The 21,928-nt window shown below is 42.9% G+C and overlaps 12 non-coding genes and 1 pseudogene across 12 annotated transcripts; all 13 read right to left on the bottom strand.

The window, feature by feature from the left end:
* Positions 1-616: 616 nt before the first annotated feature.
* On the bottom strand, positions 617-851 carry LOC141211774 (U2 spliceosomal RNA; annotated as a pseudogene).
* Positions 852-7,068: 6,217 nt separating this feature from the next.
* Positions 7,069-7,259, bottom strand: LOC141212339 (U2 spliceosomal RNA). The gene has a single exon (XR_012282149.1). It is a non-coding gene; the product is annotated as a U2 spliceosomal RNA (small nuclear RNA).
* Positions 7,260-8,374: 1,115 nt separating this feature from the next.
* Positions 8,375-8,565, bottom strand: LOC141212340 (U2 spliceosomal RNA). The gene has a single exon (XR_012282150.1). It is a non-coding gene; the product is annotated as a U2 spliceosomal RNA (small nuclear RNA).
* A 1,115-nt stretch (positions 8,566-9,680) lies between these two features.
* Positions 9,681-9,871, bottom strand: LOC141212341 (U2 spliceosomal RNA). The gene has a single exon (XR_012282151.1). It is a non-coding gene; the product is annotated as a U2 spliceosomal RNA (small nuclear RNA).
* Positions 9,872-10,986: 1,115 nt separating this feature from the next.
* Positions 10,987-11,177, bottom strand: LOC141212342 (U2 spliceosomal RNA). Its single transcript, XR_012282152.1, has one exon. It is a non-coding gene; the product is annotated as a U2 spliceosomal RNA (small nuclear RNA).
* Positions 11,178-12,295: 1,118 nt separating this feature from the next.
* Positions 12,296-12,486, bottom strand: LOC141212343 (U2 spliceosomal RNA). The gene has a single exon (XR_012282153.1). It is a non-coding gene; the product is annotated as a U2 spliceosomal RNA (small nuclear RNA).
* Positions 12,487-13,601: 1,115 nt separating this feature from the next.
* Positions 13,602-13,792, bottom strand: LOC141211437 (U2 spliceosomal RNA). The gene has a single exon (XR_012281411.1). It is a non-coding gene; the product is annotated as a U2 spliceosomal RNA (small nuclear RNA).
* Positions 13,793-14,910: 1,118 nt separating this feature from the next.
* On the bottom strand, positions 14,911-15,101 carry LOC141211438 (U2 spliceosomal RNA). The gene has a single exon (XR_012281413.1). It is a non-coding gene; the product is annotated as a U2 spliceosomal RNA (small nuclear RNA).
* A 1,118-nt stretch (positions 15,102-16,219) lies between these two features.
* On the bottom strand, positions 16,220-16,410 carry LOC141211110 (U2 spliceosomal RNA). Its single transcript, XR_012281096.1, has one exon. It is a non-coding gene; the product is annotated as a U2 spliceosomal RNA (small nuclear RNA).
* A 1,115-nt stretch (positions 16,411-17,525) lies between these two features.
* On the bottom strand, positions 17,526-17,716 carry LOC141211111 (U2 spliceosomal RNA). Its single transcript, XR_012281097.1, has one exon. It is a non-coding gene; the product is annotated as a U2 spliceosomal RNA (small nuclear RNA).
* A 1,115-nt stretch (positions 17,717-18,831) lies between these two features.
* On the bottom strand, positions 18,832-19,022 carry LOC141211112 (U2 spliceosomal RNA). Its single transcript, XR_012281098.1, has one exon. It is a non-coding gene; the product is annotated as a U2 spliceosomal RNA (small nuclear RNA).
* Positions 19,023-20,137: 1,115 nt separating this feature from the next.
* On the bottom strand, positions 20,138-20,328 carry LOC141211537 (U2 spliceosomal RNA). The gene has a single exon (XR_012281509.1). It is a non-coding gene; the product is annotated as a U2 spliceosomal RNA (small nuclear RNA).
* Positions 20,329-21,443: 1,115 nt separating this feature from the next.
* On the bottom strand, positions 21,444-21,633 carry LOC141211566 (U2 spliceosomal RNA). The gene has a single exon (XR_012281537.1). It is a non-coding gene; the product is annotated as a U2 spliceosomal RNA (small nuclear RNA).
* Between the last annotated feature and the right edge of the window lie 295 nt (positions 21,634-21,928).

Genomic DNA, 21,928 nt, shown 5'->3' on the forward strand with positions numbered 1-21,928 from the left:
ACCGCCATAAGCAACAGTTTAACAGAATGCCACAGACTAATCAACCAAACTTTTTGGGTTGGGTTCTCTTTTATAGTCTGCAGGCATTAAATGAAAGAAGTCAGTGTTCCAGCAGAAGGAGACAACGTTTCAGAAAAGGCATTGTAGCAAACCAAAAAAGAAATTTTAAGCGCAGCAGAGTAACCAGCGCACATACCTGTTAGCTCAGGTGAGTTTAAAAGGCTGCTGTTGATAACAAGGGCATTTGCTAAATAGATGGTGTGTGTGCAACAATATACTGAAAGGTCAATTATATTGTGCAGCTTATCTCACCACCTGTAGTTATTTAGGTGAAAGCTCCAAAATGCTTGCCTAATATGTCTGTTTATCCAAAAGGAAGTAAAAAGGGAGAGCTAGAAAGATAGCATTGCATCACATTACATGGCAATGCAATGCACAGTTGCTGAAGTTGAACCAAAATGAGCTTGTAATCTGGCTTCTGCAACTTTGAACATGAAAAATCCAATGAGGAGAAGAAAAGCAAAGCCAAAGAGTCCATCCCAAAATCCGACAAACAAGCAAAATGAACAAAAAACATTGAATTCAATTCTTTCTGATTTTAGAAACTGCATTAAAGAAGGGGTGCACCGGTCCTGGAGATACTGCAATACCAGGTCAATGCGTGGAGTGGACAGAGCAAGCTCTTTTTCCATCTCCCTGTTCTAAAAATCCATTTAATATATGGTCCCCAGATAGGGGACGTATCAGATATTAAACTGATAAGAACAGATTTTTTTTTTTTTTTTTTTTTTTTTCTTTTTCTACTCAGATCTTTAAGTCCACCATCACAAGTCATCATGTTAAAATGGTTTCAAACTTAAAAGTTTCCTCATTGTAGATAGCAAACTGGATCTTTTTTTTTTTTTTTTCCTTTTTTTGTTGTTGTAAATTTACAGCTTATATTATTTTCCATATTCCAGTTTATTTCCGTTTTAACTTTAGAATTTCCATTTTTTACAGGGGGGTACATATGGTGCAACAAGAACATCACAAGGTAAGTACATTCCAATCTTTTTGCTTCCAAATTTCATTAGCTTTTTTATCACCAAACAACACCTTATCTCTCCAGAAATATAAAAACATATAACTTAGGCATAACTTAATACATTCTTGTACCGATACTTCCTTATGTTTAAAAATCAAAATATTCCGAGTTTTCCAAAGCGCCATTTTCACACAAGATAAAATTATCCATACAACCTTGAACACTTCATCCTTGACACCCAACCCGTAAAAAATCCTATTAAAATCTAGAAAATTAACACCACTTAGAGCTTTAACTAAATTACTAATCTTTCTCCATACTAATTGCGCATAACAACAGTTCCAAAAAATGTGCATAGCTGTTTCGCCAGCAGCACATTTACGTCTTGGGCATTTTTCAAACCGTACCAATCCTCTTCTATATTGGAAATCTCGAGTTGGCAGACAGTCTTTAATACTACACCATATTAAGTCCTTGTGTTCATTAGTCAAACACTTAAAATTTGCATTAATCCAAATTTTATCTACAACATTATCGGAAAATCGCTCTACCGGACTAGCTATCACCCTGCTTTCTAAGACTTTTAAAATGTTCTTATGATTTCCAAGTATTTTAAGATCCATATTCATTAATTTAAAATCCCTCAGAATTCTTTCTAAAATAATATAATTCCCAGATGGCATAAACTTATATGGCCGATCCAAATGCATTTGTAACCATTTGTATTTCCTAATAAAAAAACCCAAATTGTATGTTAAAAAGGTTTTCAGCCTAGAAACTGGTCCTAATAAAGTGCATATGCAATTAGCTAAATACTTGGCATAAATGAAGGTTCTGATGTCTGGGAAGCCTTTCCCTCCTTTCCCTTTAATTTTGTACAACTCTTCCCTTTTTACCCTTTCCATTTTTGACTTCCATAGGAAATTAAAACATAACTTAATTATCTTTTTCATTACATTAATAGGAGGTATAAAAACAGTTGAAATGTATAAAATTACCGGAAGTAAGACCTGCTTTATTATCAAGATTTTGCCTTCCATTGTTAAACTTCTCAAGTTCCAAAAATCAATCTTTTTCCTTACCCTTTCAAGCAGGGACTCCCAATTCCTCACATTCCCACATGTCTCTGTAAAAAATACCCCTAAAACTTTAATTTCCATTACTCTCATCAGCATGCAATCCGAATTTAAAAGAAATTTACCCATAGTTAAAACACCTGATTTTTCTAAATTTATTTTAAAACCAGATGCTCCACCAAACCACACAACTGTCCTTAAAACTCTATGAAGACTCTTAATGTCCCGCACTAAAACTGACACATCATCCATATAAGCTAAAACCTTCACTTGGTCATTCCTACTGCCAGGAATAAAAAAGCCATTAATAACTTTATCTTTCCTAAAAGCAGTTAAAAGGGGTTCTATTGCACAAATGAAAAGTATAGGCGACAGGGGGCACCCCTGCTTAACCCCACAATTAATATTAATATTTTCCGATAAAAAACCATTAATAGAAATCTTACTAAAACATAACTTATACAGACATTTAATACGTTCAATAAAAACACCAGGACATCCTATTTTTTTTAAAACGGCAAATAAAAACTCATGAGCAACCCTATCATATGCCTTCTCAAAATCAAGGGAAACAAGGGCCAAGTCCTGCTTCCTATCAGCCACATCCCATATTATATCTCTCAGTAAGATTAGCGTGTCGGTAATCTTACGATTCGGGACTGCACAAGACTGATCCACCTCAATAACCGACCCTATCACACTCTTTAATCTATTGGCCAATAGTTTTGCATATACTTTATAGTCTGTATTTAGCAGCGTAATAGGCCTCCAATTTTTAATCAGTTCTTTTCCTCCTTTTTTATATAATAAAACAATAAGGCCTTCTGCCCATGACTTGGGAATATTAAAAGAGGACTCCACTTCTAAAAACAACTCATAAAAATCTTCCCCTATAATATCCCACACAACCCTGTAAAACTCCACAGGGAGGCCATCCACACCTGGTGTCTTCTGATTTTGTAAAGTGCAAATAGTATTAAATATCTCCTCCTTAGTAAACTCCCTAGATAAAAGTAATTTTTCTTCCTCACTAAGAGCTTTATCCAGAACCTCTAAAAAATGGTTTTTCAATGATTCATCAATCTTTTTTCGAGAAAACAGATCATCATAAAACATTTTGGCCTGCAATGCTTTCCCTTCTGGGCTCACCTCACCCTCTAAGACCTCAATAAAATCCTTTTTTCCACATATTTTTTTAAAGAAAAACTTAGTGCATTTCTCATCCTCATCCAGGACCTTTACCCTAGAGTTGAAGATGATTTCTTTTCCCTTCTCTTTTAGTGCATTCTGAATTTTCTCCTTTACCTCACTAATACTGCTGTCCATATTAACTCCATTGTTTTGAAAATAATAATAACACTGCAAATTAGCATTTAACGCATCATAAAACTGCCTTTTCTCATACGCTTTCCTCTTTCCCAATTTAACAAAGAAGGTTCTGATCTTACCCTTCATAAAATCCCACCAGTCTAAAATACACTTAAAACCCTTTTTGTTAAGTTTTAATTCATTATAAAAAACCTTAAAGTCTTCTTTAAAATTCTCCCCCTGTAATAAAGAAACATTCAGTTTCCAATGCGAAGGTTTTTTCTTACCGCAAGGGTCTATTGCTAAAGTGCATCCCAATAACTTATGATCCGAAAAAGGATTAATACTTGTCTTAAAAGAGGAACATTTAAAAGAATCAGACATAAAAAAGTGATCAATCCTAGACGTAAAACCTCTGTTTGACCACGTAACTTCAAATTCTTTTTTACTACCATCCATAGCCCATGCATCCTTTAAACTGAAGGCAGAAATTATGTTCTTAAGGCAGGTTACCGACCCATCCCGTACATTATTTAACTGGCAGTTAAAATCCCCACCAATTAAAATCGGATCCGCACCTGATAAAAAAAGCTGTAAAATCTCGAATAAATGTAATCTTTGATTTTTCTCAGTATGAGCATAAATATTAAAACAACACACCCTTTTACCCTCCCTCATTACTTCTACACATAGAATACGACCAGGGTAAATTTCCTCATACTTCACCACCTCCCACTCACTAGAGCACAAAAAACCCACCCCATCACTTTTCAATTCATTCCCACCAGAAAAAACCATGTTACCCTTCCATATTCCACGTAAATATTCATAGCTCATTTTCCTTTCTAAATTACATTCTTGTAAAAAAATAAAATCGCATTTCTCATTATTCAAAAAATCATATAATGCAGTGCGTTTGTATAAATTGTTCAACCCCTGAACATTCAGGGATACAACAGTAATCATCTTCTAGTAATAGGCCCAGGGCTAATCCCTCCGCCCTCATCTACCAAAGGTGATTTCACATCCACAATTAAGGATTCTTGATCAGAAGAACTTGAGGGAGATACATCCCCAAACAAAGAAGACGCGTCACCACGAGATTTTTTCCCACCCAAGTCCTCCATGATCTCCTGTTGCTCTTCTTCCCATGTACTCCTTTTCAAAGATTTTGAACTTAAGTCCATATTTTCCTGGGCACAAGGAATCCCTGACGACATCTCTGATAATACCGCCAGAGCAGCAACTGTATCCACAATACCTTGTTGCCCCTCCTTTTCCTCTTCCAATGTTCCTTCCTCTCTTCCATCTTCTTTCCTCTCTCCTTCTTTCTTTTTATCTTCTTTCTTCTTGTCTTCCTTCTTCTTGTCTTCCTTCTTCTTTTCTTCCTTCTTCTTTACTTCCTTCTTCTTTTCTTCCTTCTTCCTTTCTTCTTTCTTCTTTTCTTCAGCTTTCTTCCTCTCTTCTCTTTTTTCTCTATTACTTAGAGGTGCCAGAACCTCTACTTCCTGCGCCACATTAGAAGAACTTTCTGATCCTCCATCCTCCATCTGCCCACCATCCCCTTGTTTATCTTCAGCATCAGCCTCAGATCTTTGCCTGGCTTGCATTGGGCACTCTCTCGCCTGATGAACCGGGCCAGAACATACTTCACAAGGGGCGCAATTTTCATCCATATGGCCATATTTCCGACATCGTTTACAATATGGTGGCATATTAGAAAAAAACAAAAAGCCTCTATCTCTATTTATGAACACGACTGGTGGGGGTCTTAAGACACCCCCCTCCACTGACGGGTCCTTTTTAAAAACGACCTGATACAGTCTCTTGCCGTTCCAGGCCCCAAAACCAGTCGTACAACGTTTTTTCATAATTAATACGGAGCAAAACCTTCTTAAGTATGAAGTCACTTGCTCATCAGATATGAAAGGGTTATACATATGTATTGTTAGCATCCTTTGATCAAATTGAAAGCGAGGCGTGGCTGAAATTCCTTCCAATACCTCACTATGCTCACAGGCTGCAGCATATCTAAAACTGGAAAAAACCCTCTCACATACACCAGCACCTCTCAAAGTCACATCGTGTACTCCTCTGTTAGAAAATGACTGAACACAAAAGTACTCATCCTTGCTGATATGCAAGATAGGAGTAAAGACTTTCCTGTACAAAAAGTCCAAGTTTTTAACTTGCCTAAATTCCACACTCACCACAAACCGGATGGTGTCCTTCATGTAGGCATCGTCCTGATCCAAATTCATCTCCATTTCCACACAGAGAAAATTCAAAAGAAAGCCCGATGACGTCCAAAAATAACAGCACCAGACTCGATCCCTTCTGTTCAGCAGCGTCCAGAACTCCAGTCCTGAAGAAATCCTCCTCCACGATCCAGAATTCCTTCCACGCCGAAAGGTACGAGAAACACCTTCCTTCCTTCCCAATAGCAGCAGTTCCAATCGGAAAAGGCCGAGAAAGAATTCCAGTGATCACGAACCTGCCTCCTGACACCAATCACAAGGATCGTGCCAAAAGGCCGAGAAGCGATAACCAGAATTGGTTTCAAACTACGGAGCCACCCAAGGATCCTGAAAAGTCCATTTGTGGAGATGAGCTCCTGGACTCCCGTTAAGAAGACATGTTGTCAACCTCTAGATCCCTTACATGCCTGCACTTTTCGGCTTGCTGCTGCTGCAATCCACGCGTTTTAGATCTGCATAACTCCACCTCTTTAAACACAGCACCTTCACCCCCTGCTGTTCCCACCCGCCTCAACACCGTTGGAAGGGAGGAGAACCAATTAAGGCGGGGGGTGGGGTGGAACGAGCAGCTGTCTACCCTTAGCAGGAGGGCTCCTGATTACATACCTCTCCTGCTGCTGCTGCTGCTGGCTGTCCAGCAGCAGACTGAAGGTGGCTGCTGCTGTGCACAGGTATATAAAGGCTCAGAGCCTATTATGACACGCGCAGCCAGCGTTCCATTGCCACATTCCATCTACTGCAGGCAGGATACCTGGCTGGCTGAATGTCGCTGAGAAGCTCACAGAGACCGCCATAAGCAACAGTTTAACAGAATGCCACAGACTAATCAACCAAACTTTTTGGGTTGGGTTCTCTTTTATAGTCTGCAGGCATTAAATGAAAGAAGTCAGTGTTCCAGCAGAAGGAGACAACGTTTCAGAAAAGGCATTGTAGCAAACCAAAAAAGAAATTTTAAGCGCAGCAGAGTAACCAGCGCACATACCTGTTAGCTCAGGTGAGTTTAAAAGGCTGCTGTTGATAACAAGGGCATTTGCTAAATAGATGGTGTGTGTGCAACAATATACTGAAAGGTCAATTATATTGTGCAGCTTATCTCACCACCTGTAGTTATTTAGGTGAAAGCTCCAAAATGCTTGCCTAATATGTCTGTTTATCCAAAAGGAAGTAAAAAGGGAGAGCTAGAAAGATAGCATTGCATCACATTACATGGCAATGCAATGCACAGTTGCTGAAGTTGAACCAAAATGAGCTTGTAATCTGGCTTCTGCAACTTTGAACATGAAAAATCCAATGAGGAGAAGAAAAGCAAAGCCAAAGAGTCCATCCCAAAATCCGACAAACAAGCAAAATGAACAAAAAACATTGAATTCAATTCTTTCTGATTTTAGAAACTGCATTAAAGAAGGGGTGCACCGGTCCTGGAGATACTGCAATACCAGGTCAATGCGTGGAGTGGACAGAGCAAGCTCTTTTTCCATCTCCCTGTTCTAAAAATCCATTTAATATATGGTCCCCAGATAGGGGACGTATCAGATATTAAACTGATAAGAACAGATACTACACTTGATCTTAGCCAAAAGGCCGAGAAGCGATAACCAGAATTGGTTTCAAACTACGGAGCCACCCAAGGATCCTGAAAAGTCCATTTGTGGAGATGAGCTCCTGGACTCCCGTTAAGAAGACATGTTGTCAACCTCTAGATCCCTTACATGCCTGCACTTTTCGGCTTGCTGCTGCTGCAATCCACGCGTTTTAGATCTGCATAACTCCACCTCTTTAAACACAGCACCTTCACCCCCTGCTGTTCCCACCCGCCTCAACACCGTTGGAAGGGAGGAGAACCAATTAAGGCGGGGGGTGGGGTGGAACGAGCAGCTGTCTACCCTTAGCAGGAGGGCTCCTGATTACATACCTCTCCTGCTGCTGCTGCTGCTGGCTGTCCAGCAGCAGACTGAAGGTGGCTGCTGCTGTGCACAGGTATATAAAGGCTCAGAGCCTATTATGACACGCGCAGCCAGCGTTCCATTGCCACATTCCATCTACTGCAGGCAGGATACCTGGCTGGCTGAATGTCGCTGAGAAGCTCACAGAGACCGCCATAAGCAACAGTTTAACAGAATGCCACAGACTAATCAACCAAACTTTTTGGGTTGGGTTCTCTTTTATAGTCTGCAGGCATTAAATGAAAGAAGTCAGTGTTCCAGCAGAAGGAGACAACGTTTCAGAAAAGGCATTGTAGCAAACCAAAAAAGAAATTTTAAGCGCAGCAGAGTAACCAGCGCACATACCTGTTAGCTCAGGTGAGTTTAAAAGGCTGCTGTTGATAACAAGGGCATTTGCTAAATAGATGGTGTGTGTGCAACAATATACTGAAAGGTCAATTATATTGTGCAGCTTATCTCACCACCTGTAGTTATTTAGGTGAAAGCTCCAAAATGCTTGCCTAATATGTCTGTTTATCCAAAAGGAAGTGAAAAGGGAGAGCTAGAAAGATAGCATTGCATCACATTACATGGCAATGCAATGCACAGTTGCTGAAGTTGAACCAAAATGAGCTTGTAATCTGGCTTCTGCAACTTTGAACATGAAAAATCCAATGAGGAGAAGAAAAGCAAAGCCAAAGAGTCCATCCCAAAATCCGACAAACAAGCAAAATGAACAAAAAACATTGAATTCAATTCTTTCTGATTTTAGAAACTGCATTAAAGAAGGGGTGCACCGGTCCTGGAGATACTGCAATACCAGGTCAATGCGTGGAGTGGACAGAGCAAGCTCTTTTTCCATCTCCCTGTTCTAAAAATCCATTTAATATATGGTCCCCAGATAGGGGACGTATCAGATATTAAACTGATAAGAACAGATACTACACTTGATCTTAGCCAAAAGGCCGAGAAGCGATAACCAGAATTGGTTTCAAACTACGGAGCCACCCAAGGATCCTGAAAAGTCCATTTGTGGAGATGAGCTCCTGGACTCCCGTTAAGAAGACATGTTGTCAACCTCTAGATCCCTTACATGCCTGCACTTTTCGGCTTGCTGCTGCTGCAATCCACGCGTTTTAGATCTGCATAACTCCACCTCTTTAAACACAGCACCTTCACCCCCTGCTGTTCCCACCCGCCTCAACACCGTTGGAAGGGAGGAGAACCAATTAAGGCGGGGGGTGGGGTGGAACGAGCAGCTGTCTACCCTTAGCAGGAGGGCTCCTGATTACATACCTCTCCTGCTGCTGCTGCTGCTGGCTGTCCAGCAGCAGACTGAAGGTGGCTGCTGCTGTGCACAGGTATATAAAGGCTCAGAGCCTATTATGACACGCGCAGCCAGCGTTCCATTGCCACATTCCATCTACTGCAGGCAGGATACCTGGCTGGCTGAATGTCGCTGAGAAGCTCACAGAGACCGCCATAAGCAACAGTTTAACAGAATGCCACAGACTAATCAACCAAACTTTTTGGGTTGGGTTCTCTTTTATAGTCTGCAGGCATTAAATGAAAGAAGTCAGTGTTCCAGCAGAAGGAGACAACGTTTCAGAAAAGGCATTGTAGCAAACCAAAAAAGAAATTTTAAGCGCAGCAGAGTAACCAGCGCACATACCTGTTAGCTCAGGTGAGTTTAAAAGGCTGCTGTTGATAACAAGGGCATTTGCTAAATAGATGGTGTGTGTGCAACAATATACTGAAAGGTCAATTATATTGTGCAGCTTATCTCACCACCTGTAGTTATTTAGGTGAAAGCTCCAAAATGCTTGCCTAATATGTCTGTTTATCCAAAAGGAAGTAAAAAGGGAGAGCTAGAAAGATAGCATTGCATCACATTACATGGCAATGCAATGCACAATTGCTGAAGTTGAACCAAAATGAGCTTGTAATCTGGCTTCTGCAACTTTGAACATGAAAAATCCAATGAGGAGAAGAAAAGCAAAGCCAAAGAGTCCATCCCAAAATCCGACAAACAAGCAAAATGAACAAAAAACATTGAATTCAATTCTTTCTGATTTTAGAAACTGCATTAAAGAAGGGGTGCACCGGTCCTGGAGATACTGCAATACCAGGTCAATGCGTGGAGTGGACAGAGCAAGCTCTTTTTCCATCTCCCTGTTCTAAAAATCCATTTAATATATGGTCCCCAGATAGGGGACGTATCAGATATTAAACTGATAAGAACAGATACTACACTTGATCTTAGCCAAAAGGCCGAGAAGCGATAACCAGAATTGGTTTCAAACTACGGAGCCACCCAAGGATCCTGAAAAGTCCATTTGTGGAGATGAGCTCCTGGACTCCCGTAAAGAAGACATGTTGTCAACCTCTAGATCCCTTACATGCCTGCACTTTTCGGCTTGCTGCTGCTGCAATCCACGCGTTTTAGATCTGCATAACTCCACCTCTTTAAACACAGCACCTTCACCCCCTGCTGTTCCCACCCGCCTCAACACCGTTGGAAGGGAGGAGAACCAATTAAGGCGGGGGGTGGGGTGGAACGAGCAGCTGTCTACCCTTAGCAGGAGGGCTCCTGATTACATACCTCTCCTGCTGCTGCTGCTGCTGGCTGTCCAGCAGCAGACTGAAGGTGGCTGCTGCTGTGCACAGGTATATAAAGGCTCAGAGCCTATTATGACACGCGCAGCCAGCGTTCCATTGCCACATTCCATCTACTGCAGGCAGGATACCTGGCTGGCTGAATGTCGCTGAGAAGCTCACAGAGACCGCCATAAGCAACAGTTTAACAGAATGCCACAGACTAATCAACCAAACTTTTTGGGTTGGGTTCTCTTTTATAGTCTGCAGGCATTAAATGAAAGAAGTCAGTGTTCCAGCAGAAGGAGACAACGTTTCAGAAAAGGCATTGTAGCAAACCAAAAAAGAAATTTTAAGCGCAGCAGAGTAACCAGCGCACATACCTGTTAGCTCAGGTGAGTTTAAAAGGCTGCTGTTGATAACAAGGGCATTTGCTAAATAGATGGTGTGTGTGCAACAATATACTGAAAGGTCAATTATATTGTGCAGCTTATCTCACCACCTGTAGTTATTTAGGTGAAAGCTCCAAAATGCTTGCCTAATATGTCTGTTTATCCAAAAGGAAGTAAAAAGGGAGAGCTAGAAAGATAGCATTGCATCACATTACATGGCAATGCAATGCACAGTTGCTGAAGTTGAACCAAAATGAGCTTGTAATCTGGCTTCTGCAACTTTGAACATGAAAAATCCAATGAGGAGAAGAAAAGCAAAGCCAAAGAGTCCATCCCAAAATCCGACAAACAAGCAAAATGAACAAAAAACATTGAATTCAATTCTTTCTGATTTTAGAAACTGCATTAAAGAAGGGGTGCACCGGTCCTGGAGATACTGCAATACCAGGTCAATGCGTGGAGTGGACAGAGCAAGCTCTTTTTCCATCTCCCTGTTCTAAAAATCCATTTAATATATGGTCCCCAGATAGGGGACGTATCAGATATTAAACTGATAAGAACAGATACTACACTTGATCTTAGCCAAAAGGCCGAGAAGCGATAACCAGAATTGGTTTCAAACTACGGAGCCACCCAAGGATCCTGAAAAGTCCATTTGTGGAGATGAGCTCCTGGACTCCCGTTAAGAAGACATGTTGTCAACCTCTAGATCCCTTACATGCCTGCACTTTTCGGCTTGCTGCTGCTGCAATCCACGCGTTTTAGATCTGCATAACTCCACCTCTTTAAACACAGCACCTTCACCCCCTGCTGTTCCCACCCGCCTCAACACCGTTGGAAGGGAGGAGAACCAATTAAGGCGGGGGGTGGGGTGGAACGAGCAGCTGTCTACCCTTAGCAGGAGGGCTCCTGATTACATACCTCTCCTGCTGCTGCTGCTGCTGCTGGCTGTCCAGCAGCAGACTGAAGGTGGCTGCTGCTGTGCACAGGTATATAAAGGCTCAGAGCCTATTATGACACGCGCAGCCAGCGTTCCATTGCCACATTCCATCTACTGCAGGCAGGATACCTGGCTGGCTGAATGTCGCTGAGAAGCTCACAGAGACCGCCATAAGCAACAGTTTAACAGAATGCCACAGACTAATCAACCAAACTTTTTGGGTTGGGTTCTCTTTTATAGTCTGCAGGCATTAAATGAAAGAAGTCAGTGTTCCAGCAGAAGGAGACAACGTTTCAGAAAAGGCATTGTAGCAAACCAAAAAAGAAATTTTAAGCGCAGCAGAGTAACCAGCGCACATACCTGTTAGCTCAGGTGAGTTTAAAAGGCTGCTGTTGATAACAAGGGCATTTGCTAAATAGATGGTGTGTGTGCAACAATATACTGAAAGGTCAATTATATTGTGCAGCTTATCTCACCACCTGTAGTTATTTAGGTGAAAGCTCCAAAATGCTTGCCTAATATGTCTGTTTATCCAAAAGGAAGTAAAAAGGGAGAGCTAGAAAGATAGCATTGCATCACATTACATGGCAATGCAATGCACAGTTGCTGAAGTTGAACCAAAATGAGCTTGTAATCTGGCTTCTGCAACTTTGAACATGAAAAATCCAATGAGGAGAAGAAAAGCAAAGCCAAAGAGTCCATCCCAAAATCCGACAAACAAGCAAAATGAACAAAAAACATTGAATTCAATTCTTTCTGATTTTAGAAACTGCATTAAAGAAGGGGTGCACCGGTCCTGGAGATACTGCAATACCAGGTCAATGCGTGGAGTGGACAGAGCAAGCTCTTTTTCCATCTCCCTGTTCTAAAAATCCATTTAATATATGGTCCCCAGATAGGGGACGTATCAGATATTAAACTGATAAGAACAGATACTACACTTGATCTTAGCCAAAAGGCCGAGAAGCGATAACCAGAATTGGTTTCAAACTACGGAGCCACCCAAGGATCCTGAAAAGTCCATTTGTGGAGATGAGCTCCTGGACTCCCGTTAAGAAGACATGTTGACAACCTCTAGATCCCTTACATGCCTGCACTTTTCGGCTTGCTGCTGCTGCAATCCACGCGTTTTAGATCTGCATAACTCCACCTCTTTAAACACAGCACCTTCACCCCCTGCTGTTCCCACCCGCCTCAACACCGTTGGAAGGGAGGAGAACCAATTAAGGCGGGGGGTGGGGTGGAACGAGCAGCTGTCTACCCTTAGCAGGAGGGCTCCTGATTACATACCTCTCCTGCTGCTGCTGCTGCTGGCTGTCCAGCAGCAGACTGAAGGTGGCTGCTGCTGTGCACAGGTATATAAAGGCTCAGAGCCTATTATGACACGCGCAGCCAGCGTTCCATTGCCACATTCCATCTACTGCAGGCAGGATACCTGGCTGGCTGAATGTCGCTGAGAAGCTCACAGAGACCGCCATAAGCAACAGTTTAACAGAATGCCACAGACTAATCAACCAAACTTTTTGGGTTGGGTTCTCTTTTATAGTCTGCAGGCATTAAATGAAAGAAGTCAGTGTTCCAGCAGAAGGAGACAACGTTTCAGAAAAGGCATTGTAGCAAACCAAAAAAGAAATTTTAAGCGCAGCAGAGTAACCAGCGCACATACCTGTTAGCTCAGGTGAGTTTAAAAGGCTGCTGTTGATAACAAGGGCATTTGCTAAATAGATGGTGTGTGTGCAACAATATACTGAAAGGTCAATTATATTGTGCAGCTTATCTCACCACCTGTAGTTATTTAGGTGAAAGCTCCAAAATGCTTGCCTAATATGTCTGTTTATCCAAAAGGAAGTAAAAAGGGAGAGCTAGAAAGATAGCATTGCATCACATTACATGGCAATGCAATGCACAGTTGCTGAAGTTGAACCAAAATGAGCTTGTAATCTGGCTTCTGCAACTTTGAACATGAAAAATCCAATGAGGAGAAGAAAAGCAAAGCCAAAGAGTCCATCCCAAAATCCGACAAACAAGCAAAATGAACAAAAAACATTGAATTCAATTCTTTCTGATTTTAGAAACTGCATTAAAGAAGGGGTGCACCGGTCCTGGAGATACTGCAATACCAGGTCAATGCGTGGAGTGGACAGAGCAAGCTCTTTTCCCATCTCCCTGTTCTAAAAATCCATTTAATATATGGTCCCCAGATAGGGGACGTATCAGATATTAAACTGATAAGAACAGATACTACACTTGATCTTAGCCAAAAGGCCAAGAAGCGATAACCAGAATTGGTTTCAAACTACGGAGCCACCCAAGGATCCTGAAAAGTCCATTTGTGGAGATGAGCTCCTGGACTCCCGTTAAGAAGACATGTTGTCAACCTCTAGATCCCTTACATGCCTGCACTTTTCGGCTTGCTGCTGCTGCAATCCACGCGTTTTAGATCTGCATAACTCCACCTCTTTAAACACAGCACCTTCACCCCCTGCTGTTCCCACCCGCCTCAACACCGTTGGAAGGGAGGAGAACCAATTAAGGCGGGGGGTGGGGTGGAACGAGCAGCTGTCTACCCTTAGCAGGAGGGCTCCTGATTACATACCTCTCCTGCTGCTGCTGCTGCTGCTGGCTGTCCAGCAGCAGACTGAAGGTGGCTGCTGCTGTGCACAGGTATATAAAGGCTCAGAGCCTATTATGACACGCGCAGCCAGCGTTCCATTGCCACATTCCATCTACTGCAGGCAGGATACCTGGCTGGCTGAATGTCGCTGAGAAGCTCACAGAGACCGCCATAAGCAACAGTTTAACAGAATGCCACAGACTAATCAACCAAACTTTTTGGGTTGGGTTCTCTTTTATAGTCTGCAGGCATTAAATGAAAGAAGTCAGTGTTCCAGCAGAAGGAGACAACGTTTCAGAAAAGGCATTGTAGCAAACCAAAAAAGAAATTTTAAGCGCAGCAGAGTAACCAGCGCACATACCTGTTAGCTCAGGGGAGTTTAAAAGGCTGCTGTTGATAACAAGGGCATTTGCTAAATAGATGGTGTGTGTGCAACAATATACTGAAAGGTCAATTATATTGTGCAGCTTATCTCACCACCTGTAGTTATTTAGGTGAAAGCTCCAAAATGCTTGCCTAATATGTCTGTTTATCCAAAAGGAAGTAAAAAGGGAGAGCTAGAAAGATAGCATTGCATCACATTACATGGCAATGCAATGCACAGTTGCTGAAGTTGAACCAAAATGAGCTTGTAATCTGGCTTCTGCAACTTTGAACATGAAAAATCCAATGAGGAGAAGAAAAGCAAAGCCAAAGAGTCCATCCCAAAATCCGACAAACAAGCAAAATGAACAAAAAACATTGAATTCAATTCTTTCTGATTTTAGAAACTGCATTAAAGAAGGGGTGCACCGGTCCTGGAGATACTGCAATACCAGGTCAATGCGTGGAGTGGACAGAGCAAGCTCTTTTCCCATCTCCCTGTTCTAAAAATCCATTTAATATATGGTCCCCAGATAGGGGACGTATCAGATATTAAACTGATAAGAACAGATACTACACTTGATCTTAGCCAAAAGGCCAAGAAGCGATAACCAGAATTGGTTTCAAACTACGGAGCCACCCAAGGATCCTGAAAAGTCCATTTGTGGAGATGAGCTCCTGGACTCCCGTTAAGAAGACATGTTGTCAACCTCTAGATCCCTTACATGCCTGCACTTTTCGGCTTGCTGCTGCTGCAATCCACGCGTTTTAGATCTGCATAACTCCACCTCTTTAAACACAGCACCTTCACCCCCTGCTGTTCCCACCCGCCTCAACACCGTTGGAAGGGAGGAGAACCAATTAAGGCGGGGGGTGGGGTGGAACGAGCAGCTGTCTACCCTTAGCAGGAGGGCTCCTGATTACATACCTCTCCTGCTGCTGCTGCTGCTGCTGGCTGTCCAGCAGCAGACTGAAGGTGGCTGCTGCTGTGCACAGGTATATAAAGGCTCAGAGCCTATTATGACACGCGCAGCCAGCGTTCCATTGCCACATTCCATCTACTGCAGGCAGGATACCTGGCTGGCTGAATGTCGCTGAGAAGCTCACAGAGACCGCCATAAGCAACAGTTTAACAGAATGCCACAGACTAATCAACCAAACTTTTTGGGTTGGGTTCTCTTTTATAGTCTGCAGGCATTAAATGAAAGAAGTCAGTGTTCCAGCAGAAGGAGACAACGTTTCAGAAAAGGCATTGTAGCAAACCAAAAAAGAAATTTTAAGCGCAGCAGAGTAACCAGCGCACATACCTGTTAGCTCAGGGGAGTTTAAAAGGCTGCTGTTGATAACAAGGGCATTTGCTAAATAGATGGTGTGTGTGCAACAATATACTGAAAGGTCAATTATATTGTGCAGCTTATCTCACCACCTGTAGTTATTTAGGTGAAAGCTCCAAAATGCTTGCCTAATATGTCTGTTTATCCAAAAGGAAGTAAAAAGGGAGAGCTAGAAAGATAGCACTGCATCACATTACATGGCAATGCAATGCACAGTTGCTGAAGTTGAACCAAAATGAGCTTGTAATCTGGCTTCTGCAACTTTGAACATGAAAAATCCAATGAGGAGAAGAAAAGCAAAGCCAAAGAGTCCATCCCAAAATCCGACAAACAAGCAAAATGAACAAAAAACATTGAATTCAATTCTTTCTGATTTTAGAAACTGCATTAAAGAAGGGGTGCACCGGTCCTGGAGATACTGCAATACCAGGTCAATGCGTGGAGTGGACAGAGCAAGCTCTTTTTCCATCTCCCTGTTCTAAAAATCCATTTAATATATGGTCCCCAGATAGGGGACGTATCAGATATTAAACTGATAAGAACAGATACTACACTTGATCTTAGCCAAAAGGCCGAGAAGCGATAACCAGAATTGGTTTCAAACTACGGAGCCACCCAAGGATCCTGAAAAGTCCATTTGTGGAGATGAGCTCCTGGACTCCCGTTAAGAAGACATGTTGTCAACCTCTAGATCCCTTACATGCCTGCACTTTTCGGCTTGCTGCTGCTGCAATCCACGCGTTTTAGATCTGCATAACTCCACCTCTTTAAACACAGCACCTTCACCCCCTGCTGTTCCCACCCGCCTCAACACCGTTGGAAGGGAGGAGAACCAATTAAGGCGGGGGGTGGGGTGGAACGAGCAGCTGTCTACCCTTAGCAGGAGGGCTCCTGATTACATACCTCTCCTGCTGCTGCTGCTGCTGGCTGTCCAGCAGCAGACTGAAGGTGGCTGCTGCTGTGCACAGGTATATAAAGGCTCAGAGCCTATTATGACACGCGCAGCCAGCGTTCCATTGCCACATTCCATCTACTGCAGGCAGGATACCTGGCTGGCTGAATGTCGCTGAGAAGCTCACAGAGACCGCCATAAGCAACAGTTTAACAGAATGCCACAGACTAATCAACCAAACTTTTTGGGTTGGGTTCTCTTTTATAGTCTGCAGGCATTAAATGAAAGAAGTCAGTGTTCCAGCAGAAGGAGACAACGTTTCAGAAAAGGCATTGTAGCAAACCAAAAAAGAAATTTTAAGCGCAGCAGAGTAACCAGCGCACATACCTGTTAGCTCAGGTGAGTTTAAAAGGCTGCTGTTGATAACAAGGGCATTTGCTAAATAGATGGTGTGTGTGCAACAATATACTGAAAGGTCAATTATATTGTGCAGCTTATCTCACCACCTGTAGTTATTTAGGTGAAAGCTCCAAAATGCTTGCCTAATATGTCTGTTTATCCAAAAGGAAGCAAAAAGGGAGAGCTAGAAAGATAGCACTGCATCACATTACATGGCAATGCAATGCACAGTTGCTGAAGTTGAACCAAAATGAGCTTGTAATCTGGCTTCTGCAACTTTGAACATGAAAAATCCAATGAGGAGAAGAAAAGCAAAGCCAAAGAGTCCATCCCAAAATCCGACAAACAAGCAAAATGAACAAAAAACATTGAATTCAATTCTTTCTGATTTTAGAAACTGCATTAAAGAAGGGGTGCACCGGTCCTGGAGATACTGCAATACCAGGTCAATGCGTGGAGTGGACAGAGCAAGCTCTTTTTCCATCTCCCTGTTCTAAAAATCCATTTAATATATGGTCCCCAGATAGGGGACGTATCAGATATTAAACTGATAAGAACAGATACTACACTTGATCTTAGCCAAAAGGCCGAGAAGCGATAACCAGAATTGGTTTCAAACTACGGAGCCACCCAAGGATCCTGAAAAGTCCATTTGTGGAGATGAGCTCCTGGACTCCCGTTAAGAAGACATGTTGTCAACCTCTAGATCCCTTACATGCCTGCACTTTTCGGCTTGCTGCTGCTGCAATCCACGCGTTTTAGATCTGCATAACTCCACCTCTTTAAACACAGCACCTTCACCCCCTGCTGTTCCCACCCGCCTCAACACCGTTGGAAGGGAGGAGAACCAATTAAGGCGGGGGGTGGGGTGGAACGAGCAGCTGTCTACCCTTAGCAGGAGGGCTCCTGATTACATACCTCTCCTGCTGCTGCTGCTGCTGGCTGTCCAGCAGCAGACTGAAGGTGGCTGCTGCTGTGCACAGGTATATAAAGGCTCAGAGCCTATTATGACACGCGCAGCCAGCGTTCCATTGCCACATTCCATCTACTGCAGGCAGGATACCTGGCTGGCTGAATGTCGCTGAGAAGCTCACAGAGACCGCCATAAGCAACAGTTTAACAGAATGCCACAGACTAATCAACCAAACTTTTTGGGTTGGGTTCTCTTTTATAGTCTGCAGGCATTAAATGAAAGAAGTCAGTGTTCCAGCAGAAGGAGACAACGTTTCAGAAAAGGCATTGTAGCAAACCAAAAAAGAAATTTTAAGCGCAGCAGAGTAACCAGCGCACATACCTGTTAGCTCAGGTGAGTTTAAAAGGCTGCTGTTGATAACAAGGGCATTTGCTAAATAGATGGTGTGTGTGCAACAATATACTGAAAGGTCAATTATATTGTGCAGCTTATCTCACCACCTGTAGTTATTTAGGTGAAAGCTCCAAAATGCTTGCCTAATATGTCTGTTTATCCAAAAGGAAGTAAAAAGGGAGAGCTAGAAAGATAGCATTGCATCACATTACATGGCAATGCAATGCACAGTTGCTGAAGTTGAACCAAAATGAGCTTGTAATCTGGCTTCTGCAACTTTGAACATGAAAAATCCATTGAGGAGAAGAAAAGCAAAGCCAAAGAGTCCATCCCAAAATCCGACAAACAAGCAAAATGAACAAAAAACATTGAATTCAATTCTTTCTGATTTTAGAAACTGCATTAAAGAAGGGGTGCACCGGTCCTGGAGATACTGCAATACCAGGTCAATGCGTGGAGTGGACAGAGCAAGCTCTTTTTCCATCTCCCTGTTCTAAAAATCCATTTAATATATGGTCCCCAGATAGGGGACGTATCAGATATTAAACTGATAAGAACAGATACTACACTTGATCTTAGCCAAAAGGCCGAGAAGCGATAACCAGAATTGGTTTCAAACTACGGAGCCACCCAAGGATCCTGAAAAGTCCATTTGTGGAGATGAGCTCCTGGACTCCCGTTAAGAAGACATGTTGTCAACCTCTAGATCCCTTACATGCCTGCACTTTTCGGCTTGCTGCTGCTGCAATCCACGCGTTTTAGATCTGCATAACTCCACCTCTTTAAACACAGCACCTTCACCCCCTGCTGTTCCCACCCGCCTCAACACCATTGGAAGGGAGGAGAACCAATTAAGGCGGGGGGTGGGGTGGAACGAGCAGCTGTCTACCCTTAGCAGGAGGGCTCCTGATTACATACCTCTCCTGCTGCTGCTGCTGCTGGCTGTCCAGCAGCAGACTGAAGGTGGCTGCTGCTGTGCACAGGTATATAAAGGCTCAGAGCCTATTATGACACGCGCAGCCAGCGTTCCATTGCCACATTCCATCTACTGCAGGCAGGATACCTGGCTGGCTGAATGTCGCTGAGAAGCTCACAGAGACCGCCATAAGCAACAGTTTAACAGAATGCCACAGACTAATCAACCAAACTTTTTGGGTTGGGTTCTCTTTTATAGTCTGCAGGCATTAAATGAAAGAAGTCAGTGTTCCAGCAGAAGGAGACAACGTTTCAGAAAAGGCATTGTAGCAAACCAAAAAAGAAATTTTAAGCGCAGCAGAGTAACCAGCGCACATACCTGTTAGCTCAGGTGAGTTTAAAAGGCTGCTGTTGATAACAAGGGCATTTGCTAAATAGATGGTGTGTGTGCAACAATATACTGAAAGGTCAATTATATTGTGCAGCTTATCTCACCACCTGTAGTTATTTAGGTGAAAGCTCCAAAATGCTTGCCTAATATGTCTGTTTATCCAAAAGGAAGTAAAAAGGGAGAGCTAGAAAGATAGCATTGCATCACATTACATGGCAATGCAATGCACAGTTGCTGAAGTTGAACCAAAATGAGCTTGTAATCTGGCTTCTGCAACTTTGAACATGAAAAATCCAATGAGGAGAAGAAAAGCAAAGCCAAAGAGTCCATCCCAAAATCCGACAAACAAGCAAAATGAACAAAAAACATTGAATTCAATTCTTTCTGATTTTAGAAACTGCATTAAAGAAGGGGTGCACCGGTGCTGGAGATACTGCAATACCAGGTCAATGCGTGGAGTGGACAGAGCAAGCTCTTTTTCCATCTCCCTGTTCTAAAAATCCATTTAATATATGGTCCCCAGATAGGGGACGTATCAGATATTAAACTGATAAGAACAGATACTACACTTGATCTTAGCCAAAAGGCCGAGAAGCGATAACCAGAATTGGTTTCAAACTACGGAGCCACCCAAAGATCCTGAAAAGTCCATTTGTGGAGATGAGCTCCTGGACTCCCGTTAAGAAGACATGTTGTCAACCTCTAGATCCCTTACATGCCTGCACTTTTCGGCTTGCTGCTGCTGCAATCCACGCGTTTTAGATCTGCATAACTCCACCTCTTTAAACACAGCACCTTCACCCCCTGCTGTTCCCACCCGCCTCAACACCGTTGGAAGGGAGGAGAACCAATTAAGGTGGGGGGTGGGGTGGAACGAGCAGCTGTCTACCCTTAGCAGGAGGGCTCCTGATTACATACCTCTCCTGCTGCTGCTGCTGCTGGCTGTCCAGCAGCAGACTGAAGGTGGCTGCTGCTGTGCACAGGTATATAAAGGCTCAGAGCCTATTATGACACGCGCAGCCAGCGTTCCATTGCCACATTCCATCTACTGCAGGCAGGATACCTGGCTGGCTGAATGTCGCTGAGAAGCTCACAGAGACCGCCATAAGCAACAGTTTAACAGAATGCCACAGACTAATCAACCAAACTTTTTGGGTTGGGTTCTCTTTTATAGTCTGCAGGCATTAAATGAAAGAAGTCAGTGTTCCAGCAGAAGGAGACAACGTTTCAGAAAAGGCATTGTAGCAAACCAAAAAAGAAATTTTAAGCGCAGCAGAGTAACCAGCGCACATACCTGTTAGCTCAGGTGAGTTTAAAAGGCTGCTGTTGATAACAAGGGCATTTGCTAAATAGATGGTGTGTGTGCAACAATATACTGAAAGGTCAATTATATTGTGCAGCTTATCTCACCACCTGTAGTTATTTAGGTGAAAGCTCCAAAATGCTTGCCTAATATGTCTGTTTATCCAAAAGGAAGTAAAAAGGGAGAGCTAGAAAGATAGCATTGCATCACATTACATGGCAATGCAATGCACAGTTGCTGAAGTTGAACCAAAATGAGCTTGTAATCTGGCTTCTGCAACTTTGAACATGAAAAATCCAATGAGGAGAAGAAAAGCAAAGCCAAAGAGTCCATCCCAAAATCCGACAAACAAGCAAAATGAACAAAAAACATTGAATTCAATTCTTTCTGATTTTAGAAACTGCATTAAAGAAGGGGTGCAACGGTCCTGGAGATACTGCAATACCAGGTCAATGCGTGGAGTGGACAGAGCAAGCTCTTTTCCATCTCCCTGTTCTAAAAATCCATTTAATATATGGTCCCCAGATAGGGGACGTATCAGATATTAAACTGATAAGAACAGATACTACACTTGATCTTAGCCAAAAGGCCGAGAAGCGATAACCAGAATTGGTTTCAAACTACGGAGCCACCCAAGGATCCTGAAAAGTCCATTTGTGGAGATGAGCTCCTGGACTCCCGTTAAGAAGACATGTTGTCAACCTCTAGATCCCTTACATGCCTGCACTTTTCGGCTTGCTGCTGCTGCAATCCACGCGTTTTAGATCTGCATAACTCCACCTCTTTAAACACAGCACCTTCACCCCCTGCTGTTCCCACCCGCCTCAACACCGTTGGAAGGGAGGAGAACCAATTAAGGCGGGGGGTGGGGTGGAACGAGCAGCTGTCTACCCTTA

The sequence above is a fragment of the Phyllobates terribilis genome, unplaced genomic scaffold, assembly GCF_046119375.1.
Source record: "Phyllobates terribilis strain yellow unplaced genomic scaffold, ASM4611937v1 Scaffold_170__1_contigs__length_4071412, whole genome shotgun sequence".
In the NCBI taxonomy this organism is placed as follows: domain Eukaryota; kingdom Metazoa; phylum Chordata; class Amphibia; order Anura; family Dendrobatidae; genus Phyllobates; species Phyllobates terribilis.